At 44.6% G+C, this 24,710-nt stretch overlaps 1 protein-coding gene and 1 long non-coding RNA gene across 2 annotated transcripts in view; one reads left to right on the forward strand and one right to left on the reverse strand.

Annotated features, from left to right (window-relative positions):
- The window catches only part of dyrk1b (dual-specificity tyrosine-(Y)-phosphorylation regulated kinase 1B), a 45,245-nt gene that overhangs the window by 2,807 nt on the left and 17,728 nt on the right, over positions 1 to 24,710 (forward strand).
- Positions 7,555 to 10,998, reverse strand: LOC143519623 (uncharacterized). The gene is made up of 2 exons (XR_013132479.1): positions 10,917 to 10,998; positions 7,555 to 7,935 (listed from the first exon to the last, which is right to left on the reverse strand). It is a non-coding gene; the product is annotated as an uncharacterized LOC143519623 (long non-coding RNA).

Here is a 24,710-nt window from a genome sequence, read left to right on the forward strand (position 1 = left end):
TTTTTTGCAATTGGTATTGAGAAGGAAAAGGGTGTAAATGAGTATGGAGAAAAGATGAAACTTTCCCTCCATGGACGTCCCCACTTGGTCCTGGGGGTCTTCTGTGTGTCCAGTGTCCCCCTCCGCCCTCTCATCTCCCTCTTCTGTCTGCCCTCTCTGTGGGACTGTCCCATATGACTTTAAGGTGGTGGTCCATACAGGGTGGTCCATACGTTCATTCACACATGAGCCCATTTTCAGTACATGGTACTGGCCCTGTGCAACCAGCACCACTATGTAGAGCAGAAACTGTCATGTCACCATGTCTACATTCTTTTTTACATACTTTAAAGTGTATATTTAAATGTAAATCTATGAATACTGACACACTGCTAATAAGTAAATGTATTTGAGGCAAATTAGCATTGTTCAACTGCATATGGTTTACTTCATGCTAACTGATCACCCTGGCCATTCATTCACTGTTAGCTTCTTAAAGATCTTCTTTTACAAATGTGCTTTTAAACCATCCCATGCACCTGTGTTGGTGGGTTATTCAGGGATCTTAAAGGTCCTTATGCCATCCTTCTCAAACACTAGAGGCCTTTTGGGTGTCAGAGCCTGAATTACTCCATATGAAGCTGGTTTGGGAATTGAATGCTACATCCAAGATCAACCTAGATGGCCAAGGAGACGCATGTTTTAGCTGCTAGAAACCAAGCAGGAGTGTTCCTGCGCCTTGGAGAAAACCTTTGATTGACAGCCTTAAACTGCCCAGCTCTGCCTCCACGCCCGAGCGGCGTTAAGCACACAGGTCTGTGACCTAGCAGGTCTGCCCCCCGCTCGCACCAGCAGGGAAGCGCGAACCCGCCCGTCCCGTTGCGGGCAGGACAGAGCGTACTCTCCGACACCCTCGTCCATGGACGCCGTGTGGCATCGTCTTGTCCTGCCCGGTGCGTTCGTGTGGTCTGCACCACCTCGCTGTCTCCACTGCGGTACGACGCGTTGTGCCTGGTGGATTTTTGTGCCCTAACTACAGAAGCACCAGATCAATTATATCTGACTTGGTGTTTTTCAGTAAAATGTCTGGAAATGTTTCACCAACGTGAGCGTGGCGTGTGTCTCGGAGGGCAACAACCCAGCGAGGCCAGTAGTCACGTTCAGTACTTCAAAGGCTGCTGTGTCACTCATCACTCTGGGATGTGGGACAACATGGCTTGGGCTCCTTTGGAAGGGAATCTTCAGCCATTAAAGCTTCTGCGCTCTTAACTAATCCAGTTTTGGATTTCTGGTATGAAGCTATCGCTTCAGGAAAGAAAGAAGGTAAAGCTGAATCACTGAAGCCTGTTTAAGCAAAACGGAGTAGGAGAAACGTTGTGGTCTGAGGTTAAATTTAGGAGGGGGGGGTCCTACCCATATGTGTCTAGCTTGAGCTGGGCGTGTATGTACCTGCATGTATCGGCTCCATGGCTGAGCACACAACACTAGTGCTGCTCGTCATGCTGCTCCCTGCCTGGTGGAAGTGGCACATGCAGGCCCATAAATTGGAAATGAAAAGCACTCAGAGTCACTGTAATACTGTAATACTGCACATACGCTGTGGAGGGGGAGGAGCAAGTAAAACACACCACGGACTCCTGATAGGGGCATTAGGTGCAGGGCAGTTTGGGCCCTAATGATGCCATAGGTAGACACTCATATGCACACACTGCTCTGACTATGCCCATCACTTCACTGTGTCCTGTAGCCTTGTGTTAACTAGTCCTTGTCTTTATGAGATGGTGCCCAGTTCTCCAGAAGGCAGGTATTCTCAGCCTGATTTGGAGTTGTTTACCTAAGGCAGTGGTTTTTTAGAAACGTTGAGGAAAAAGACGTGATGACATTCAGCATTTTAACCCAAATCTACCACTGCACAGTCCCGCTCTGTGGCGTGTGCACGTGTGAGCATGTCCGTGATCATGTGCGTATGTGTGCGTGCACGTGCGAGTGGGTGCATCAACTCTGTGCTGATCCACACGGTGCTTGCTGGGACAGTACCGGTGCTCACGGTCATGTCTGTGTCAGTATTTCAGTGATGCTGTCAATGGGTCACGTGATGGCTTCCAAATGCAGAGAGTGAGATCTGACTGGGATGTTCTGGAAAAGGGCGGATCAGACCTGCAGGGGTTGTGAGGAGCTTCATCTTGTGAGGGGGAACTCCAGGCTTCAGGTGTTTCCTAAAGGGCATTTTGTCAGGCCATGTAGCTGAACTTGGGGCAGAACCCTAAGTAGCCTGAGTGTGCTCTGCCTTCTGCCACAGATTTGCTTAAAGGGGTGTGGGAGAGTTTAAATGATGAAACACTTCAACATTTATGTCTATGAATGTGTTTGTGTGGATGAGCAGGTCTCTCTCTCGCTTGTGTTCAGTGTGTGTGTGTGTGTGTGTGTGTGTGTGTGTGGCTGCTCTCCTTGGTGCTGCTTTATCAGAGCAGGTCCTGCTTGCTGACCTGCTTAACACAGTGGAGAGAGGGAGGGAAGGAGAGAGAGAACATGTAGATGAAGACAGAGAGGTGTGAGTGTAGATGAGGAAGATCTGAATATTCTACACAGCGTGTGAACTAATGAAGGCCCTGTTGGTCCAGACAGGTGAAGGGCGTGGGGTAGAGGTCGGAGGGGTTTGTAGGTTTCTACATGTGTCCACAATTTTAGAAGGTAGAATATATGCTTGATTAACAACATCTGCGCGTGCTTTTGTGAGAAGTATTTTTGTAATGTGGAGATTGCGTTGTGATTGTGTTGTGGAACATGCTGTTTTAATGGCACAGAAGAGACTCCATGGCAGTAATGAAAGCTTCCCTGATGGACATGTGGGAGGATGTTCTTTCAAATGTTGAAGTTTAAATTAAGTCACCCGATGCGTTTGCATCAGTGCTGCTCCTCTCCCTGTAGCCTGTGTGTTGAGCTCTTCAGCTGTGGGAACTCCATCCTTTTGTTCCTCTATCTGCTCATTACTAGGAACAGATGGAGCAGGTTAATGGTGGACACCAGGATATAGAGGTTCCTCACTCTGGACTTCTGTTTCCAACAGCTTGATGTGGCAAAAAGAACAACAAAAACTCTTCAGACCTGAAAGAGTTTGCCCACCTGTGTCTGTGTGTCTGTGTGTGCGCCTGTGTGCAGGTCTGTGTCTCTGTGCACATCTGTGTTCCTGCATGTGCGCGTCTGTGAGTGCATGTGCACGTGTCTGTGTGTATATACTAGATTGCGTATATATTGGAGCCAGATTTTTAGTGTCATTTGTCAGCTGGTACATGGGTGGGTTTCTCATGCACTTAAAGATGCTTAAATGAGATGAGGTAGAACAGAACTTTGTGCAAGACACAACTTTGCTGCGTGCGTGTGTGTGCATGCGTGCGTGTGTGTAAGACTACAGGGTCTACCCTCTTGCTTTGCAGTGTCATTTTAAGAAAAGTTTTTGGCAATATCCAGTTTGATTTTCAGTATTGATGATAATAGCCAGATAGTTCGTTTCTGACTCCTTAACTACTACTAAGATCCTGTGTCCTGTGTGGGCAAACAAAATGTTGTAAGAGACTATCCAAACCCCCCCCCAAAAGTATCGCCACACACACATTACAGCATAGAGTTCTACACCGTAAGGACATTTCTTAGTTTTAAGTCTTTGAGACCCTCTGTTGCAGGTAACATCATACTGACGTTTTCAGGTATACATAAAGTTAAAGAGATAAAGAGCTAAAATATGAATATGGCCAACAGCAGCACTAATGCAGGTGTGGGAGCCACCTCCCCCCCCCCCCCCCCCCCCCCCTTCCTGGCCCCGCCTCCCCCTTCCTGGCCCCGCCTCCCCCTCCCTCTCCCCTCCAGTCACAGCGCTCAGCTCAACTGTGATGTGGGCCCGGTGCAGAGTTCCCGCTTGTGTCATCTCCAAACACAGGAATAATATAGGTAGGGGGTTGAAGCAAAGCATTATGGGATTCTTATCGGAGACAGCACTGGGTCACTCACTCCTCTCAGGGAGACAGAAATGGGTCAGTACTGGGAGAGGAGTAGGAGTTCTAACTGTATATCTGTCTGGGTTGCCCAGAGAGGAGCCCAGCAGTGCTACCTGTGCCATGGCCCGCTCCATCAGCTAGAGGGGGAGAGGGCGTAGGTTCGCATTACTGCGGAGTGGAGCTGGGCCTTAACTTCATCTTCAGCCCCTGGCCCGTGGGGCGTGAGCTCCTGAAGGGTGTCAAGCGGTAGCGAGTGAGAATACACTCTGGTACCCATGAGGCGTACGCCACCCAGTGTGATCTGAGGAGTCATCAGGAAAGCTGATAGAAGAGAGGAGATATTGGAAAAGTGAGAGAAAAGGGGGTTAGCCTTGAGTTCCAGGAGGCTGAGGTCAGTGGTAAGGTCAGAGGTCAGGAGAAGGTAGTCCTCCTGAAGGCTTCATCTTTCTCTGATGGGCCCATAAAAGACCTTACTGCAAAAATTCTATTCGGTTCAATTCCATTTTATTTATTTATTCCTTTTAACAGACATTTGTCTCGAATCGGCTTTACTGAATTCCAGGTCCAGATTCCCAAATGAATTTTTTTAAATGTGGTTTTGGGTTTTAAAGGTGTCCAGTGAGTTAATTAGTGAACTCATCCACCAGTATGCTTGCCTTTATACAAAGGGACACGCATCAGGGCACCTACATCTACCTCCATCAGGGCACCTGCGTCTGCCTCCATCAGGGCACCTGCGTCTGCCTCCATCAGGGCACCTGCGTCTGCCTCCATCAGGGCACCTGCGTCTGCCTCCATCAGGGCACCTGCGTCTGCTTCCACACTTGAAGCTTCCACTTCTATGAACACCAGAGTTTCAGGCCCAGTTGCTACTGTGGGAGTGTGAGGCAGCTCTGTGGTATTGTGTGTGTTTTTTGTTTGTTTGTGTGCGCGTGCATGTGTGGGTGCGCGTGCGTGTGTGTGTGTGTTCCATGCGTGTCCATACTGTTTCCAGTGCTCTAAGCTGGCACAGCAAGAAGTCAACACACTTCCAGAGTTTTACAGCTACCTTAAAGAAGGCTTAATCATATCATATTAACAGTATGATAGGAATCGGAGACCCTGTTGGGTTTGTGCTAACACATAGGGGGGGGGGGGGGGGGGGGGGGGTGTAGGCTTTTAGTTGTGGTGTTGGCAAAATTAAGCAATTGCTGCCTTGGCAAAGACAATTGAAATTGTGTGTACATGTATGAAGGAGAGGGTGAGGTTGGTAGAAGGAGAGGGTGAGGTTGGTTGAAGGAGAGGGTGAGGTTGGTTGAAGGAGAGGGTGGGGTTGGTTGAAGGAGAGGGTGAGGTTGGTAGAAGGAGAGGGTGAGGTTGGTAGATGGAGAGGGTGGGGTTGGTTGAAGGAGAGGGTGAGGTTGGTTGATGGAGAGGGTGAGGTTGGTAGATGGAGAGGGTGAGGTTGGTTGAAGGAGAGGGTGAGGTTGGTTGAAGGAGAGGGTGGGGTTGGTAGATGGAGAGGGTGAGGTTGGTAGATGGAGAGGGTGAGGTTGGTAGATGGAGAGGGTGGCGTTGGTTGAAGGAGAGGGTGGGGTTGGTTGAAGGAGAGGGTGGGGTTGGTAGATGGAGAGGGTGAGGTTGGTAGATGGAGAGGGTGGCGTTGGTTGAAGGAGAGGGTGAGGTTGGTTGATGGAGAGGGTGGGGTTGGTAGATGGAGAGGGTGAGGTTGGTAGATGGAGAGGGTGAGGTTGGTAGATGGAGAGGGTGAGGTTGGTAGATGGAGAGGGTGGCGTTGGTTGAAGGAGAGGGTGAGGTTGGTAGATGGAGAGGGTGGGGTTGGTAGATGGAGAGGGTGGGGTTGGTAGATGGAGAGGGTGGGGTTGGTAGATGGAGAGGGTGAGGTTGGTAGAAGGGGGCAAACTGATGGAGCAGTTGGAGCTTGTATTTTACTTATTTATATTATTCCTCTGTTGTCTATCATTTAGCAATGCATGATGCACGAGGGCTAGGCTGTCACCGAGCTGGCCCTGATGTCCCAAATGCTGCGGAGGCCCCTCCCACTCCCATTAGGATGCTGGGGAGACCACTCCCATTAGGATGCTGGGGAGGCCACTCCCACTCCCATTAGGATGCTGGGGAGGCCACTCCCACTCCAACTAGGATGCATGTTTAATGCATGCTGAGGAAACAGCATTTGTTTTATTTGTATGAATACTTTGATAATGATTTCACTGGTTGTGAATGTAGAATAAGCATAATGTGTTCCTCAACGCATCAGCAAACGTGTATGAAAGATGAATATAACAGTGAGGACTATACTGGTATCAAAAGGACATTGTGAGTCTCCGATAAGTCTAAAGGAACTGTTATCAGCCATGGAGATGATGGCAGTGCATTCATGCTTAGATGAATATGTACACCAGGCACTGGACACCACAGTCACACAAACCCCTGACAAGTGTTATAACTGCTTGCAATGTCCCATTATGGAGGATGCATTTTAACGTGTGCCATAGAGAGGCTGAGGCTGATGCATCATCCCAAATAGTTAGAAAAGATGGTTAAGCTTCTAAATTGAATCTAGGTACCATCTAGAGGTTCTGACCCTACCCTAACATAAATATTTAGCCTGTAAATCTGTTTGAAAGACATTCAACAGTTACAAAGTTCAAATTGGCAAATCTGTTTTGACAGTTTTTATATATGATGTAATGCTCTATGCTATTGAAGATAATGCATATGATGTACAGCAGCTATAACAGCACGTTACTATCTAGTATTACTTACGATTAGATCTATAGTTATTTAACTGAAGCAATTAAAAATACCTCAGTGTTGGCTGAAGGTGGAGAATCTCTTGGAGGTTGATCAGAGGTCAGATGTGTGTTGGACAAAGTTCTTTAAAGGGGGATTGTGGGACTTATTCTTCTACTGGTAGCTCTCTCTCTCTCTCTCTCCCACACAGCATGCTGAATAGTGTAATTTTGGGATTCTGAATTCATGAATGTAGATATTTTTTGTTCTTGTTAGTTGTTGGGTTGATGGCAAGCTGTGTAGTATTCTCCTGGGGATATTGTATCATTCCTAAAAGGAGTGTTCTCAGATGAAATCTTTTTATATTGTTTGCCCCTCAGATAAATCTGATGTGATCATTTCATTACATAAGGTGTGGTTTTCTTTAAACCTTATTTATTAAATGTTGTCAAAACAACAAGAAATAGTTCTAAATAGCCCTCCATGTATTCCCAATACACCCTGCTTTGAATTTATTGCAGGAACACTGAAAAAACTCTGAATTCCATCACAAATGGCCTCATCAGATGATTTTATTTATTTATTTTTATATCTACCCATCCACCACCTGCATTCATGTTCCTTTGGCACATGTCCTGAGGCTACTTACTTACCCAAAATCATGGGCACATTGGTTTTGTGAGTGCCCATCTCAACAGGCTGTTTTCTCTGCTTCCAAGCTGACCTGCTACAGGTTGATTGTAATGACTTCATTTGGCCACTAGGAGCAGCAGAGGAGGGCCCACCAGGCACTCCTCACACTTACCACAGCATAGAAATGGGTAGGAAATATACACACACACATACATACTTCGATCATTTTATTTTTTTATTTATTTTATGTTGTGTTCTTATTAGGGTTAGGGGCTATTGCCACAGACATTAACTTGAATATGTCAGCAGATGCCTGACCCCTGACCTTTCTCCTTAATTTTCTTATTTAATTGTGGACTTTGCCACAGTGTCCAAAACCCCAGAGATGGTGAATATAGTGCACCGCAAGCATGGGGTGTGAAATGGGTGGCACTGGTCATCTGTGGTGTCGTCATCCCTGCTGTGTACAGTGCTGATCTGCTGGAGATGATGTGGTTTTCAGGTGAAAGGTCATGCCACATGAGGAAGGAGGGACCTTCAGGGGAACAGCAGGGATTCAGATCTTTAGGGCTGTGATGAGAAGTGTTTCCTGTGGCTGTTGATTAAAGAAACATACTTATTCTCATAGTTGGTGCTATTAAAAATGTAGTAAATATAAATGCTCTATTATCATGTTCATTCATCTGGACTGGCCGGTCTGATACGGATCTGTTTGCTTTTACTTTAAAAAGGTTTCCTGCTCAACAATATTTGTATAAAATTAGTAAAGTATGGACATAAAAACCTGACCTTTCACTGTATAGCAAGCACTTTTATTTTTGTTTTTGATTAACTACCCCACAGGTTTTTAGTGTTATGTCATGTTCTCTCTGTTATAAGCCTGGAGAATTTGCTTCCACACCGGCCTTCACATGCGACCTCCGGCAGACCTATTTATGGATGCCACCTCAAACTTTTCTAATGTTAAACTTGACACAGCTCCTCTTCGGTCTCTTGGCAGAACTTCCATAGCACTAGCAACATTGGTCCATTTTTGTCACATGTAACTTCAAACTTTAGTTTGGAATATAGGCTAACCTCTGTTGGGGAAACTGGGATCTTTTTCTTTCCTTTAGGCCAAGGATGATAGTAATGTCTTTTATAACCAAATGTAAGGAACATTTAATCAAACATTGCTTCTGTCCATTACTCAGTTCATCAATATTTCTATTGTGATAACCGATCAGTTACTGCTACTGTCTCTCATCTGCTTAGCACCTCAGTATAGACTAGTCTCAAAACAGATGACAGTTTCTCCTGTTCTTACAAGTGATTTTAGATTGAATGTGAAGTAATGAAAATTTTATTTTTTGTCACTGCGTGTAGACTATTGCTTGATAATAAAGCCCAGTTTGTTGTGGTTTTTAAATACCATATTTCATGCTTAATTTAAATAAAATTTATTTTATTTTCAGTTATTATTAGGGACATTAAAGGGTTCGTTTTCATTTGTTTTGAAAGGTAATAAGCTACCCAGTGTCCTGCCCTATACCTCTTCCCATTTACTGGCATGTTTTGTCACATTCTCTTAGTAAAGGGTAAAGTATATTGAAGCAGACCATCACTTTAGGTTGCTATTTTAAATATTTCGGGACCGTGAGGTCAAGCGACGCCATTTAGCTTTATTTAGTTGTAAATAGTTCTGTGTTAGTGGACAGACGAATTGCCAGTGGAAAGTATTTGCTAGCAGAGCTGTCTTCTACCCAGAGATGTATATCTGGGGAGTCTGTCTGATGAAGAAGAGCTTGAAAATAAAGATACGGGGAGCATATATGATTTCTTTTGGCACGCAGTCGCATCTTTCGATCTTGCTGGAAAACCCATATTACATTATTTAAGTTGTGTGTGTGTGTGCCCGAACAGACAAACCTGAATTTGTAATATACGTTTTAAAATGAGATAAAAAAAAATATATATATATATTCTCCAGCTGAAACACAACCCCGGCAACCTCCCCGCAGTGTAATTGTAATTCGCTGCTGTGTTGCCCCGCTGTTCCTTTTGCGTTCGCGAGCTTCTTCACTCAAGTTCCGCTACCGTATCTTCCCACTGCATCATGTTTACCTAGCAACACGCATCACCCGCTGCCGGCCCTCCCATTGGTCATTTCAAAACGCACCCGGGACCAATGGCAAGGCTGTTACCATGGTACAATGTGTAGTTGCCGGGTGGAATTTTGCTGCAAGGCACGTGAGTCCCGGAATCTTCGCCTTGCGTTTTTAATCTCGGGTGTCTGGGAGCTTTGCAAACGTGATTTATTTGAACAGAGTCACATTCCATCTCGAGAACAAGCTCACTTGTACATGTGTACGTTTATCTGTGCGTTTATGTTTTTAAATGCAAAATAATTAAACTGACACGTAAGGGGGATGCAGTAGTCGCGGTGCGCACTGCTGTTAAGGGTGAAAAGGGAAGAAGAAACTTCACTTCTAGGTTTAAACCTTTACATTGTGAGAAATATTAAAAATTCAATTTATTCCGTTATTTAAGCCTTTATGTAAAATATATTGAAACAAAACGGCGCACCTTATGCTTTATGGAAATTGTAACAATACACTGAACTCCATGAAGTAAAAGGGAATCACATTGTCAGAATGGCTGTAGTTTATGTTTTAATTTGGTTTTATGTAATCAAGTTGTTTTTGTTTAATTTATTTATTTAGGTAAATTTGCTGAGAGTGCCCTCAACCTTGCAGCGTGGTCTTTGACCTACAGAATGCATGCTAGATTCACCCTAGTGTAGATGTAACTTAAATTAGGAATCACGTGGAATTGGGTGGGATACATTTTAAGTTTTTTTATGATGCAGTAAACATTACAGGTTTGAACGTCCCTGCATAGAGCAGCTACAGGTTTTTCTATTTTCTCAGTATTGTGTTTTATGTAAGGCATATATCTAAACTGGTTCGTAAGCCTGTCCCATAGTGGGCGAATGAACGCAGTTTTTTAAAAGGTGTACATGAGCAACCCTCTGACAAAAGACCAATACGGTACAGGCTACAGCGCCTTGATCAAGCCTGTATAAAACCTATTCAAATCACCATTAATAATAATTGTTATAATAATAATTTGTTACGAATTTCTTATTAGTAATTGCAGTATTCAGTCTTTTACACAAACAAGTGTGGATTATTCCCTTTAATTTTGGCCTGATAAAAATAAGGCCATAAACCTTCCCAAAGTAATTTATATTGCTAATCTGAGCATTTCTTTTCAAATTAAGTAATATGAACATTTCCAGTTTCCCTAGACAATTCAATTTCTTTCTGTTTATCATGCAGTAGCAATCCCTACTTTGGGCTACAATAGCGAAGATTGCAACAAAAAATCCATCTATGTCACATAAGAGATTATTTCTTATCGTTGAACGTGGAAATTGTATAATATCTGGCTCTTGTTCCTTAGTCTTGTCATAATTTAACGACTGACATAACCCAGAGTTATCCCTATTTCATAACGGTGTATAATCTGATCCTGCACATCCTTGTCTAAGTTCGTTTTTTGTCCTCCACCTCTTTGCCACTCGTATCATTTTACCTGAAGTCTTATGTTATTATGGCACGTCATTCTCGCTCCGCGCTGCGTTTGGAGACAACAAGGAGTCGGGGGGAGGGGGGAGGGGAAAGGGCAGTCTCCTGCCTCCTCTCCGCCTACATATAAGGCTGACCAATTGAAACAGCCATAGGGACCTCTTCTGACCAATCGCACGGAAGCTGCCATGGCGTCGGATAGCAACAGAGCCTACGAACGCGCGCACAGGGGGTGGAGAACGTGGTGCCCATGAACGCGCGTCAGAGAACGCGTAGGGAAGGGAAATGTGACGAGTGCTCGTGTGAGAGGAAGGGGAAGGCTGTGCGCGCGCCTTAGCACACAAAAGTTGGATGAAACTCTTAAGGGCAGAGGAAATAAATTTGACTTTTGTTTTTATTTATTTTTTTAAATACAAAATATCTGTACACAAACGTTGACTGAGATGATTGCCATCCAGAAAAAAAACTCATAGTGCGGAGTAGGACCTACAGTTTCTTGTAGACTTTCAAATCTAAAGTTTTTTTTCCCCTATCGACACTGAGGTCACCACTACAACAAACCTTTAATTTCAACGGTTTAGTTACACAAACTGTTGTCTAAATACATTTGACGGCGATACTGTCCTGTGTGTGCTCCTGAATCTGACGTGTGAGTGTAGCATTATAGCACATAATGATGGAGTGACTGGACTAGCCTATATGAGCGGAGTGCGAGAACTGGACCTGCAGAGTTACTATAAATGGAGAGAAGCGGTTTGGTGGATCTACTAACGCTGAAGGGGGAACCGAGCTGATAAACCGGGATCATTCCTTTCACAAGCACATTACTGTTGTTTGTTTGTTTGTTTTTTATTGTATCAAATGGGTGAATAAACTGGTCATCTGCTTTGATGGGGCAGGTTTGCTACTTTTACTGTAGAAATATTGAAAAAGGTTTGGAGCTGCGTCAGCGCCGCGCTCGCGCACACGGCGTCGTCGCCCCCCCCCCCCCCCCGCGCGTTTGAGGCGCGTGGACCGGTCCGGAGCGCAGGGTGTGGATCCGGGGCGGCTGCACTACGAGGAATAATAACTACAGCAGGGAGACTGACTTCAGCCTGGCTGTGGAGGAAACGACCTCGGCAAAGGAAATTCCTATACTCGGACGAGACCAGGATGGTTTAAGGTCTTTTAATATGAAGCACAGGGCGCGCGGCTGAAGAGAAGTGCACGAGACCTGCACGTTATACGACGGAGTAGAAACTACGGTGACAGCTCAGGATGGAGGCAGCCTAACACGGAACCGCGGACCATCGTGTGTTCTCGGCGGTTCTCCGTGCATGCATCGATCTCTTTGTTATTTCACTCCGACGGACATTAATTTCGATTCGAAATATTGCGTGTAAGTTTTTTTTGTGTGTGTTTCTTTCTGATTCGGAGTCGCGGCTCGTGGCGGGAGCGCGCGCTGTAGAATTAACTTGAGTCCAACTGTCATTACTGGCGAGGACGCGCGTGGACTTTGAAGTATTTTCTGCGTGTTTTCATCAAACGCCAACGGCGCACTGGTTTTAACCAAAGCCTCTCCGAAATGAGGCGTTTTGTTTGAAAACTGTCTCATTTAAAGTCTCCGGTGACCTTTTTTCGGAGGCGGGGGGAGCACCCCCCCTCCCGGCCCCGGTCCCGAGGAACGGACAGACGCATCGGCGAGACCCCCCCTCCGAAAACATGTGCCTGTAACAGAAATTGCACTCCAGCACTTTGCTTGGTCGTTGTTTGTGCATGCACGTCTTTGTTTCCCTCGCACGAATACGTCTGGTCTCCAGCACTGCGTTGTTGTCGCGGGTGTTTTGAGCACCTCCTCACGCCCCTCTGACCTGCCGGAGCACCGGGTCGCTCTCTGACATCTGTGGACTTTGTTCGTTTCGGCTCCAGGGGACAGGGCGCCTGTTTTGTTTGGACGCCTTTCACACTTTTCTCTCTCACGTGGAGCTGCACCCTCTCTGCCCACCAGGATTAAGCTACAAGGTTAGAATCGAGGCAGGAGGAGAGCTGTGGTTGCTGTATACCTGTCTCTTCTGACTTACTCACTGTAGGATACCTACACGGAACCTAAGAAGCTCTGGCTATTTTTAGTGATAGTGATGGGGTAAATGGCGTTGGCAATGAACACCCTCACCCCCAAGCTCAGTCCACCAGCACTCCCAGGTTTAACTCTGGTCCTTGTGTCAGCTGCTGAATTATCTGGACCAGAAAACTGAAGTGGGACTGCTGTTCAACCAGGCTCTGTGTCTTATCATCTTTGTCTACAATTTATCAGAAGCTTATCAGTCTTCAACTGGATGGAATATTCTCAGTGTCTGTGGACAATGAAACTAGCAACCATACAAGCAAAGCAAACTTTAATAACCAAATAATTTCATCCCCATATAAACAGAGTATATATATGTCACAGAGTATATATAATACAGATATATATTGCAGAGTCGTAGTTTGAATATGTATATTATATTTTTATGCTTAAAGTGAGCATTGTTGCCTGAAACCCAATCCATTGCCTTAGATTTACAGTAATAAAGGGAATAGCATGGGCATAGTGAAACAGTGTTTGAAGTAACTTAATGGTGCCTTTTCTGTTCATCTGTTCCTTAAGTCTTGTCACTTCAGGATTTCACTAGCGGTCAGAAATATTTTTGTGGTTGACTTGAGTTTAAATCCTAATGTTACTACTGCATTTATGGCTCATACATGAGTTTGAGTGGCACTGGATGTATCCTGCTGGACTGAAGATCCACTGAAGCTTCTGGAAAGGATTACATTGTTCTTGATGTCAAAGATTTTTTCCGAAGTGTTTTTTTGAAACCCTCCCCCCCCCCCCAAACAAACTTGATTGATGTAATTCTTTGAAGATTACGGCTCAACACAAAAGCATTTCCGATGGTGATCACTTCATCTGTGGAGGAGAAGCCGCAGTCTTCTAACAGAATGGTCGCAAACCTGTCGACCGAATCCTGGATTGGCAACCCAGATCAAAGTCGCTACTTACCACAGTCTCACCAGCTCCGGAAGCCTTCAAGAAGTTAGTAAAACCTCTTTTACATGTCACAGGTGTCCACACACTTATAAATCAGCCCGTCAAGGTAATGAATGAGGGCTTCACAGTAATGCAGTACATTCTCACCACCATAGAGGTTATACAGAGTGTGTTTCATTGAAGTAGGAAGCCATCTCAACTTTGGAGCACTTTTTGGGAAGACATCTACTCATAGGGGTTATTAGAAAGCTTTTGGTTTTGTCACATGTGTTTTTTGGCACAAATCATTTTCTGGAGTTTAATTAATCCATGGCGGAATATGTGTAATCTGTGCAGTTGAAGTTTCAAGATGCTTCCTCTGTCACACTCTATGATAGTCTCTGATTGTGTGTGTGTGTGTGTGTGTGTGTGTGTGTGTGTGTGTTTCCAATATTTCAAGATATGGAAGAAACTGTGTGCTTTTGGAGTCTTTTAAGCTTTGTCCAATCCCACAAATGGCTAGAGATAGGGTGAACTATAAAAAATGTTTAAAAATGTAATTCATAAATAAATGTGGGGTTGTGATGACAGCAACGCATGGGCGTTCTCAGGGAAGACCTAACCCTGTCTTGTATTTGTTTGGCTCTTGAGTAACCAATCAGGTGTTTATATCTCACTGTACAACTAACCAATCTGCAAATGAGATCATTTTGCAGGGTTAATGTGCAAAGCTTAACAGTCCTCTGTGCTGAGACAAAGCATACTTGGTTGGAAAAAAACAGGGACGAGAAAGTCACACAGCTAATCTACTACCTGCATACCTATAGCTAACTGTATATCCAGGTGTATACAAAATCTTAAGTCTTTTATTATTACTATTATTATTATTTGGCTGGCCATGTGCAATGTGGATGGTAGCAGAATATATAGTTAAGGTGCAATCCAGTTGTGCCTGTTACCTTTGTAATCCGAGTTGTTTCATTCATAGCGTTTGATTGTGGCTAGTCAGTGGTGTTTTGGGTTTTTTTTTTCTATGCCGGATGTGGATTGGCCAGTTGTTTCACCCCTGTAGACTTCTATTCCTTTTCCCATCATTGTTTTAAATTTGCCCGCTCAAACAATCATGAGAAAATGCTTGCACTGCTGCAGAAGCAGAATGAGACCTCCTTTTGAGTTCTCTGCATTTGTGTGTGCGCGCGCGTGTGCTGGTGCGCGTGTGCTGGTACGCGTGTGCGTCATGCGTGCTCTGTGCACACTGCACTGAGCTCAAAGAGCTGGTCACCCTGTTGCTGGGAGTATTAGAGCAGAGGACATAGTAGAGCTAGAACAGTGTGTGCTGTAAGGAAATATGAAACAGTTTTCTGGGTTTGGCAAGACCAAGTCTGCTGATTATTTAAAAAATAGTGTGTCTAGGAGAGAATGGTGTTTTATTCATGTGTACACAGCAGGCTTAGGGTTTGTTTGTTGTTTTAGGTAATGCCTTAAATGTAATGACGTTCTAGACTGCATCATCATTATTTCGTTCTGCGTTGGCCTTATTCATGGATAAGTTTGTAATAACAGGTTAATAGCTGAGGACAAACAACATGGCCTGAAACACTGAAGTAACTATTGTCTAAAGTATGAATTCCTTTCAGTTGAAGAGGCAAATCAAACAATAAATCATAAATCATGGTGAACTAAAGACCCAGATGAACTCAAAATTCCAGCACACAGTGGATTTTAGATAGTTGCATTTGATGTTTATTGATATGGGGCTTTCTCACACAGTGGCTCTTAGATATTAACATAGCCACATCACCTAAATGCTAATGGAAACCTAAAGAAGAACGAGGAAAATGTATATCATCATGTGTTAAGCTCTCTAATATAGTTAAGGTAAAATTGCTTAGTTTGAACAAGCTATCAAAGAAGCTGACTCCATTTCCTGGTGACCATCAGAAGCTGTGGAGAACCTAAGATAATCACAGAATCTCAAGTCATAGTTGTTTTCCAAATGCTTTAAGTACTAGTTACATTACTTTTTCTGCACACATGTATCAATACTTTGTAACTTATAAATTGTATTGCTGAAGAGCTCAGTTGCGCATTTGTGGACATGTGCTATCTGTGCTGCCCTGGCCTGCTAGCACCTGCTACGCATGAGCCTTTCCTCATGGTGTAGCCCTTTCTAAGAGAGAGTCCCTTTTCTTGAGCTACTTGAGATGTTAGAGGACAACAGTCAGACCTGCTTACAACTGGCAGTTTGTCATGTGACTGTCCTTAATGGCCCAGTTCTTTGACAGTTAAATGTTTTTCTTAGAATTGTGTTTAGACCACTGAATGTTTGAATCTGCATATGATAATCTAACTGCACATAGAAATCTCACTCCGACGGGTGGGACAGGTAAGGCAGCTGGGTCCAGTGGACAGTTGTTACCAGCATGGCCATGTCGAAAAACCAAAGGGGTTGTTTTCACGTCCACAGACTGTGGAGAAGGTGTACTCAAAATGTGTGGTGTGGGCTGTTTTTGTCTCCATTCCTGGTGAAGACGGGCAGGCAAGTGATGCAACACCACCACCATTCAAGAGATTGAATAAATCCCTTCACTGGCGTTTTGGCAGCAGCCGCTTGGATGAACATGTGGTTAACCTCTCCAACGAGCTGTGTGCTGGATGAACATGTGAGTAACCTCTCCAATGAGCTGCGTGCTGGACAGGTTAGCAAAGCTGAAGACTGCTGCGGACCTTTCTAAAGCAATTATTATTTATACTAAAATATTCTCTCATGAATTGTTTTTTGCTTTTGGGTTGTAGCTTTCTTGTGTTGTGGCGCATGAACTTGTGAAAATTCAGGTAGCCTTCTGAATTATTTCATTTCCTGAGGGCCAATTTTAAACTATAACATTGACATTCAACATTGACTTGCATTTACTGAATGATAATCACTTTTAAGTTTCCTCAGTTATGAAACTGTTGTTCAGCCATGCAAGTCCACCTTGTACCGTAACTGAGCTGGACAGACACAGTTTTGTTCCATGTCCAATCCTGTAAGCTTGGAGAGATTTAAGACAAAGGAATTATTGACCAAGTATAATTTCAATTTCAAGAATCCTGATTACCCATTTGACATTCATTTGTATACAGGTCAAATCTCCAGTATTGTGCTAAGCCTACAGTGGACGACTGGAATGGCAGTTCTGTTTATGATGTAACAATGGGGCCACTGGTGCAAGTTATGTTGAATAAAGCCATAATTGTTTTTACTTTGTAATTTAAAATATTTTGTATGGAAGAAATTGCCTTGTATAAAACTTGGTAATCTGAGAGACTTTTGCTTAATTACCGGTGAGTTATTGTGTACGGCTATTTATATCTGTGTATCCAACTGACTTCTCTCCTGTTGTCTATTTTTGTCATCCAGCCTGATATGTTGAGTACTCTGTGTGCATAACCGAGTTTTAGAGGTATGAGTAACTGTCTTAAAGATAGCCATCACAACTAGCGATCAACAGCACCCATGAAGGCTTCAAGGAATATAGTGCAAGCTCTTTGGTTTCGGGTTCAACTTTATTGCGAAGTTGTATCTTAAACATGATGCCAAAGTACCAGAATGGGCCGTGAATCCACTTCAGGGAGCTGTAACCCATACACCCGTCCAGCTCACACTTTCCCCGCACACTTGGGGAAATCCATGTTATAGACTATTTTTATGATTATTACATTGATTACTGCTTGGATTAAAAAATCAAAGAAAAAGTATGAATTGATGTTCCTTGTTGTCTGCCATAAGGGTTTTAATATCATGTTGCAAGGACATGCTTAATTTTTGCGGGACCACCATCTACAGTACAGTATTTTTCATGTCGGTGTCAACTCTGACATCTGAGATTCCTTCAGAGAATTCCAAGCATGGAATTCAAGTGGTCACCTCTTGTCTTATTGTGGAGAATGAAGTTGCTGGCCATTCAAGTGTTGGTTCACCTGTGATGCTAACTGGCCAAAGCTAGTTCCTCAAAAAATTCACAGATTTTAGGCAAATGTTAGCATAGCTACATTTCGTTTTCGGCATTTATTAAAACGCACTTAACTACAAGGCTACATAGGGCACATAACTACTTTGGACAATAATAGCAGGTCTACTAAGCTAATAAACTAGCTTAGCCTAAAATGCTAAGATATGATGGGGGAATGGTAAATACCTAATATTAGAAGATGGTCTTTTGTCAAAATTAGGAGTGTCGGCACATTTAAATGCACATCAGAATTCAAAAGATGGTCCTGTGCAGGTCAAAAATGTGATTTTTCATTTGGCACATTTTCATAGTGTCAGAAAAGAGCAACTAGTTCTGTTTATCTCTGTGCTGTGTAGTAGATAGACAGACAGATTGAAAGATCCAAGCTATATTCCTTTTTCTAATTTTTTTTTATTTTTTAATTTATTTATTTATTGCCAAACAACGTTTGTAATGTAACTACTGTTAATTCCCTGCACCTACACCAAACATACATCAACTTGTACAGAGTATACATGATTAATAATAAACCATTTTATGGACAAGTGTTCCCTTCCTCCCACCCTTACGTATATACAGAGATACGTATATATGTTTTCCCCACTGAAATGCTTATCTGAGAAATTTTTGGTATGTTAAAATGTGACTGATCTCTCATGTTTCAAAGCCAGTAACTATGCATGTTGTCTTGATTAAAACTGGGTCAAGTCCTGAGCTGCGAATATATCTATATGTTTTCCTACACTGTGAAAGCCAGACCATGTGGTTACTAAATGAATAATAATAACTGTAATCCTCATCACCATTAATGTCAGAGCATCCCCCATTACAAGCCAGGAAGCTAGAAAGTTAGTTTTAACATTAGTTGTATGTAATCCACTCGTACAATATTTTGTGTTTATTTGTGACCGGTACAACACTGTTCAGTCTCTGTAGGCAGCACTGGTCGTCATCACTGCTAACCACATTGTGTGTACTGATAACCTGAACAACTGCCTACCTAACGAAACTACAGCACAGATACTGGACTCTGTCCCTCTGACAGAAAATGTCTCCTGTCAGTCTGTTAAGTACTATGGCAAGAAAGAAAAATACAAACATGCGTTTCTCAAAATGTAAAGTGTTGTTGAAAGAGTGGGGTCTCTGAGCAGAGTTGTGCAGAGGAGGGGAGTGTTGAAGCGAAACACATGAGAAGCCTGTCAGGAGGGTAACTGTGTTCTCGACCTGTAGGGTGTAGAGTTTGAAGGGAGAGAGCACGTGTGAGACGCTGCATGGCGTCTGTCCTACACTCTGAACTTTGCTCTCCTTCCTCTCTGGCTGCCTTTGATGTCCAAGTCCTCAGTGTAAAGGTGAAATGCAGACTCTTCCCATTCAATATCTGAACACTCATGTTGTACTGAAGTTTCCAGATGTTGTAACTAATACACACAACAAGCAATGAAGACGTGCAAGAATGTTTTACCTGTGTAAAAGCTGAACTGATGGGATGGATGTGTGTGTGGAATGGTTGTATGGATGTGTGTGTGGAATGGTTGTATGGATGTGTGTGTGGAATGGTTGTATGGATGTGTGTGTGGAATGGTTGTATGGATGTGTGTGTGTGGAATGGTTGTATGGATGTGTGTGTGGAATGGTTGTATGGATGTGTGTGTGGAATGGTTGTATGGATGTGTGTGTGGAATGGTTGTATGGATGTGTGTGTGGAATGGTTGTATGGATGTGTGTGTGTGGAATGGTTGTATGGATGTGTGTGTGTGGAATGGTTGTATGGATGTGTGTGTGTGTGGAATGGTTGTATGGATGTGTGTGTGTGTGGAATGGTTGTATGGATGTGTGTGTGTGTGGAATGGTTGTATGGATGTGTGTGTGTGGAATGGTTGTATGGATGTGTGTGTGTGGAATGGTTGTATGGATGTGTGTGTGTGGAATGGTTGTATGGATGTGTGTGTGTGGAATGGTTGTATGGATGTGTGTGTGTTTATCCCTTGTGCTTAATGATGTCACATCACAGTTCCTAAGAGCTGGCATGGCCTAACATGAAACAGTAGCTTATATCAAGAACAGGTACAAACACACATTTAAGACTGAAAGGACTTGGGTCGTGTAGTCAGGTGAAGAGGCGTGACCACAAAGGTCTGTGAGAGATGGTGGCTTCTCAGACAGGTTAATGAGTTGAACACTGATGATTTTAAGATGTTTGGACAACAGGCCACACAATGTGACTGTTTGCTTTTGTAGTGGCTTACAGCTGCACTGTCGGTGCTGGTGTTGTCTGCCTTTATCACCTCCATAACTGTGTGGCTGTGGCACATGGAACAAGGTCGTGTTAGTTGTGTCAAATGCCATAAATTATACATCACTCTTGGAACACTAAGTCTTTTCTTTAACACCCCCTACCCCCCCAAAATCACAGAGGATAAGTTGGCTGTTGCTTCGTAATGCCATGTCCCAGAGTGCCGTAGTAGACATCTGTACTTCGGGGAAACGATAACGCATCCATCCCCCGCCCCCCCCGCCTTTCCCTCCCCCGGTCGACTCGAACCAGAACAAAAACATGTTTTTGTGCTGTGGGCATGCGAGTCAGGCACCTGCGTAATGTCGGCTGGCTTGGTCTGGCCAGGGGAAACGAAAAAACACAATCCCTGCTGAGATCCCCCTCAATGCATATATATATATATATATATATATATACACACACACACACACTGACACTGACGCATTCAAACCCATCATCGAAAAGCACATAAAAAATTTAGCAAGTCTTGGTTTCTTACTTTCTCCCTCTGGAACTATTTTGATTTGCTTTCTCTCATTTATCTGTTTCTCTCTGTTGAGGAATCTGAATGATGGATGTGCACCAGAAATTTACAACAAAAATATAGAAAATCTAAACAGGCTCAACAGGTTGATTACTAAACAATGTTTGAATGCTGGTTAAAGGATTGATATGTACAGAACCTCCAGCTCACCAGACACAAGACCTTGATGGTCTCCTCTGTACAACTGCAGGACTGAGATTTCCTCACCATTGCCAGTGCCAGCACACACCAGCACCACCTGGCTTTGTTGGGGGGGGTTTCCCCATGTTGGAATTGTCTAGTTTGGATTTAGCAGTTACATGTCTGTGACTTTCTGGGCTTGATTTGTAATTGAAGCTGTAGTTACACAGACTATCCTGAGACACAGAAACACAGCATAGGAGTGGGATAGAGTTAGGGTTAGGGTTAGGGATAAGGTTAGGGTTAGGGTTAAGCTCTGGTAGCAGAGAGCTGAGCTGGGACAGCAGGAATATAGCTGGCAGGAACGCGGCTGGCGTGAGCTGGTGAGCTCCTCCCACGGTGTGACCAGTATCCGTCCATCCCGCCACAAACAGCTCTCTGCTGAATGGGAGACTGATTAGTGCCCGTCAGTCAAGATCAGCAGTCACGTGTTGAGGTGAGCGCACCCTCGCACAAAACTGTGAAGATGCGCTCTCACTCGTGGGTGAGTGTGGAAACACCTAAGAAACTGCCTGTGTGTGTGTGTGTGTGTGTGTGTGTGTGTGTGTGTGTGTGTGTGTGTGTGTGTGTGTGTGTGTGTGAGAGAGAGAGAGAGAGAGAAATTATGTCACAGTGGGATGAGCTGCATGTGGTGTGTTGTTTGTAGGTGTAGTTGATCAGAGGACAGGAACCCCTTTCTGCTAATGACTGTGAGTTGAGCTAGTGTAGAGTCCAGTGGCGTGTGCCTGAGAGAACACCGAGGTGCAGATGACCAGAGCGTCTTCGTCTGGAGCCGTGTGCTCTTCGCGCTTCTGCCTGTTGCTGAGGCTGGTGGTCACACATCTATAAGTTCACAGCGTTAGGTTTAAAGGGGTCATTTTATTTTTAATGTCCTATGCGTGTTCTCAATTTACCTCTGTCACTGTTTGAGATGGTGACCCAGATGGCCCTTTATTAATAGTGTGAGTCTGACTCAGCGCCTGATGGGTCTTAAAGTTCACTTTGGGAGGCAGGGGCTCGAGGGGGGGGGGGGTGTTTAACGTTCTCCATACATGAAATTGAGCCTTTGGTTCATGAGTTGCCAGTGCCAACTGTAAGGCCTGTAAGGTGGGTGCCAGGCCTGTAAGGATGGCTGTCTTGTGTCACATGGGTGGGGGTGGGGGGCATTTGGACTCCTGCCACTCAGGTGCTCAGGAACAATCTCTCCTCCTTCTCCACTTTTGAATCAGACATGCGAGACATGGGTCAGTTTGTTTTAACACACGCGCACACACAAGCCCAAAAACAGCCAGTGAGTTTGGCAGTGAGTATGTGGGTGTCTAGAAGAAAATGGAACGCAGTGGATGTTCAGAGAAACGGAAAGTGACCGAGAGACGGCGGAGAAAGACACACCGGGGGGGATGCTACGAAAGGCTATTCTCAAATATGTCACCGTGGTTAACGGCACCGCAAACTTTAACACACCTGATTCACACCTGAGCATGAAGCAAAAATGGAACCACTTGTATGGGAGCATTAAGTACATCAAATGGGACAGTTTGCCCAGAATTAGGGTTAGCTTAGCGGCTGTTGGAGGTTAGCAGCCATGTGCTAACTGTTAGCTGCGTGACTGCTTGCATTAGCATGTGTCTGTGTCCTTCAGGGATGTGTTTCTGCTGCCCAGCGCCCAGCACGTTCGCCGTGCGCTCATCTGTGAACTCTGTGGAAATGCATGGCCTGTCATTGGTTCCTATTGGATTTGATTATGACTTTAAAAGTCGGCATTCAGGTATGTGCTAGTAAGATGTGTTCCTGTGGTTGAGTACAGCGTCGCGCTAAGCTCCCTACGATTAGCCACAATTCTAGCCATCTAGAGTTGCAATGACACTAGGAAGTGTTTGATTCTTCTGAAGAAAATTATGACTTCTAATGGATTTCTTCTGCTGTGGACACGAGTTTATTCCCTCTTTGTTGGTGATAGCTTATTTCCAAAACACAAGTGCATTTTGTCAGCATTGTTGTGGATAGTGTAGTGGAGTAGTAGTATGCAGTGTGTTAATCAGAATATTTGATTGGTCAGCATATCTCTCATATCTCTCACACATGCACGCGTATCTTTCACACATGCACGCGTATCTTTCACACATGCACGCGTATCTTTCTCACGTGCACGCATATCTCTCACGTGCACGCGTATCTCTCTCACGTGCACGTGCATCTCTCTCACGTGCACGTGTACCAGGGCACAGTGGACATTGTGCACCCACAACGTTTTACTTCTACATAGTGCACATTGAGTGTCTCCTTTAAGGACAGAGTCACGTCCGTGTCCCCTTCATTCAGGATCCTTGATCAGGGTTTATTCTATTCTAACTATGAAATGACTATTTCTGTATATTCACCTGCTTTTGTATTCAGATACAACACTACTGTTTTACTAAGATAAAGGATTGCATAGTTGCTCACTGAATACTTTATTGGAGGCTTGATGCACGCTAATGGAAGCTTTTCCCACATATGGTACAAGAAATCTCTTGTGATTTAAGTGGCTCAATGCATCATATGAGCCACTTATGAAGTATGAAGGAGCATAAATCATTACTAACCACAGAATCCCACACTAACCAGTTAAATCATTACTAACCACAGAATCCCACACTAACCAGTTAAATCATTGCTAACCATAGAATCCCACACTAACCAGATAAACCCATCCTTGAGCTTGAGGGCAATATTTGTCATCATCTCCCCCCCCCCCCCCCCCCCCCCCCCCCCCCCCCCGTGTTAATTAGTGACACCTTCTGAGCTGCTGCCTTCATCCTCATCCACCCCTCACCCCCCCACACCTCCTGTGGCCTGTCCAACTTTGGCTGTGGCGGTGCGGTTTGTGTTACCCTAACGGGGAAACAGGATCGGGGTCGGCGGGGGGCAACCGGGGGGGCGGGGGCACTGGGGGGGGGCGGGGCACTGTTCAGCTGTTCCACTCCCCACTCACCACCCGCCTTTTGCAGTGCCTTAGAGACAGGGAGTAGGCTGATCTGTTGCCATGGCAACATCCTGATTGGCAGCTGGCAGCTGTATTTGGTCATCGGGGGGGGGGGGGGGTGTCCATGCTGTGTAGGATGGTTTCTTCAGACCAGCAACACCTGATATATTTAACTACTGTGTTTTCACACTTGTGTAAGTGATAATAAATTGTGCCCAGACACCTGAGCTGCTCCTATAGACGCTGTTGTGTGTTCTACCTTATTACACTGTAGTGATATGAGCAATACTCCAACATGGGTGGAGGTTTCTGTAAGTGCTTTGGCCAGAGACAGGTAACGGCAGAGAGAGGAGGAGGAGGAGGGGAGAGGGAGGAAGAGCATTGTGGGAATGGTTGCTGATACAGCACAAGCTACCAGGTTTATTTATAGAGACCTCGCCGCCCAGCCCTTGGATACCGGCAGCCAATCAGGAGGCAGAAGGGGGGGGTTCTTCTGCCAATCAGAGTCGAGGAGGGGGGGGCGTCACACTCAGGAAGTTCTCAATGTGTTCACTTCAGCATTTAAAGGGCCAGCGTGACACCCCAACACATCACCCTCTTAACAGTCATCTTATCTCCCCAAAATGAAGCCAATGTGCAGGAAAAAATGAGTGAGGAAAATAAACCGAGAGACACTTGTGCTGAATCAAAGAAGAGCAGAAATGGCCTCAGCTCAGCACACTGTGTGTGTGATTCTGTATTTCTGCCCAGCACTGTGCAGCATCACTGTTGCTGTGTGAATGTCGTCCTCGGCCGAGCAAGAAACTCCTCCATAGCTCTTCGTGTGGAACAGACCCAACATCAACTATGGAACTGCTCCTCAACTGAAGAAACCAGT

The sequence above is a fragment of the Brachyhypopomus gauderio genome, chromosome 7, assembly GCF_052324685.1.
Source record: "Brachyhypopomus gauderio isolate BG-103 chromosome 7, BGAUD_0.2, whole genome shotgun sequence".
Lineage (NCBI taxonomy): Eukaryota > Metazoa > Chordata > Actinopteri > Gymnotiformes > Hypopomidae > Brachyhypopomus > Brachyhypopomus gauderio.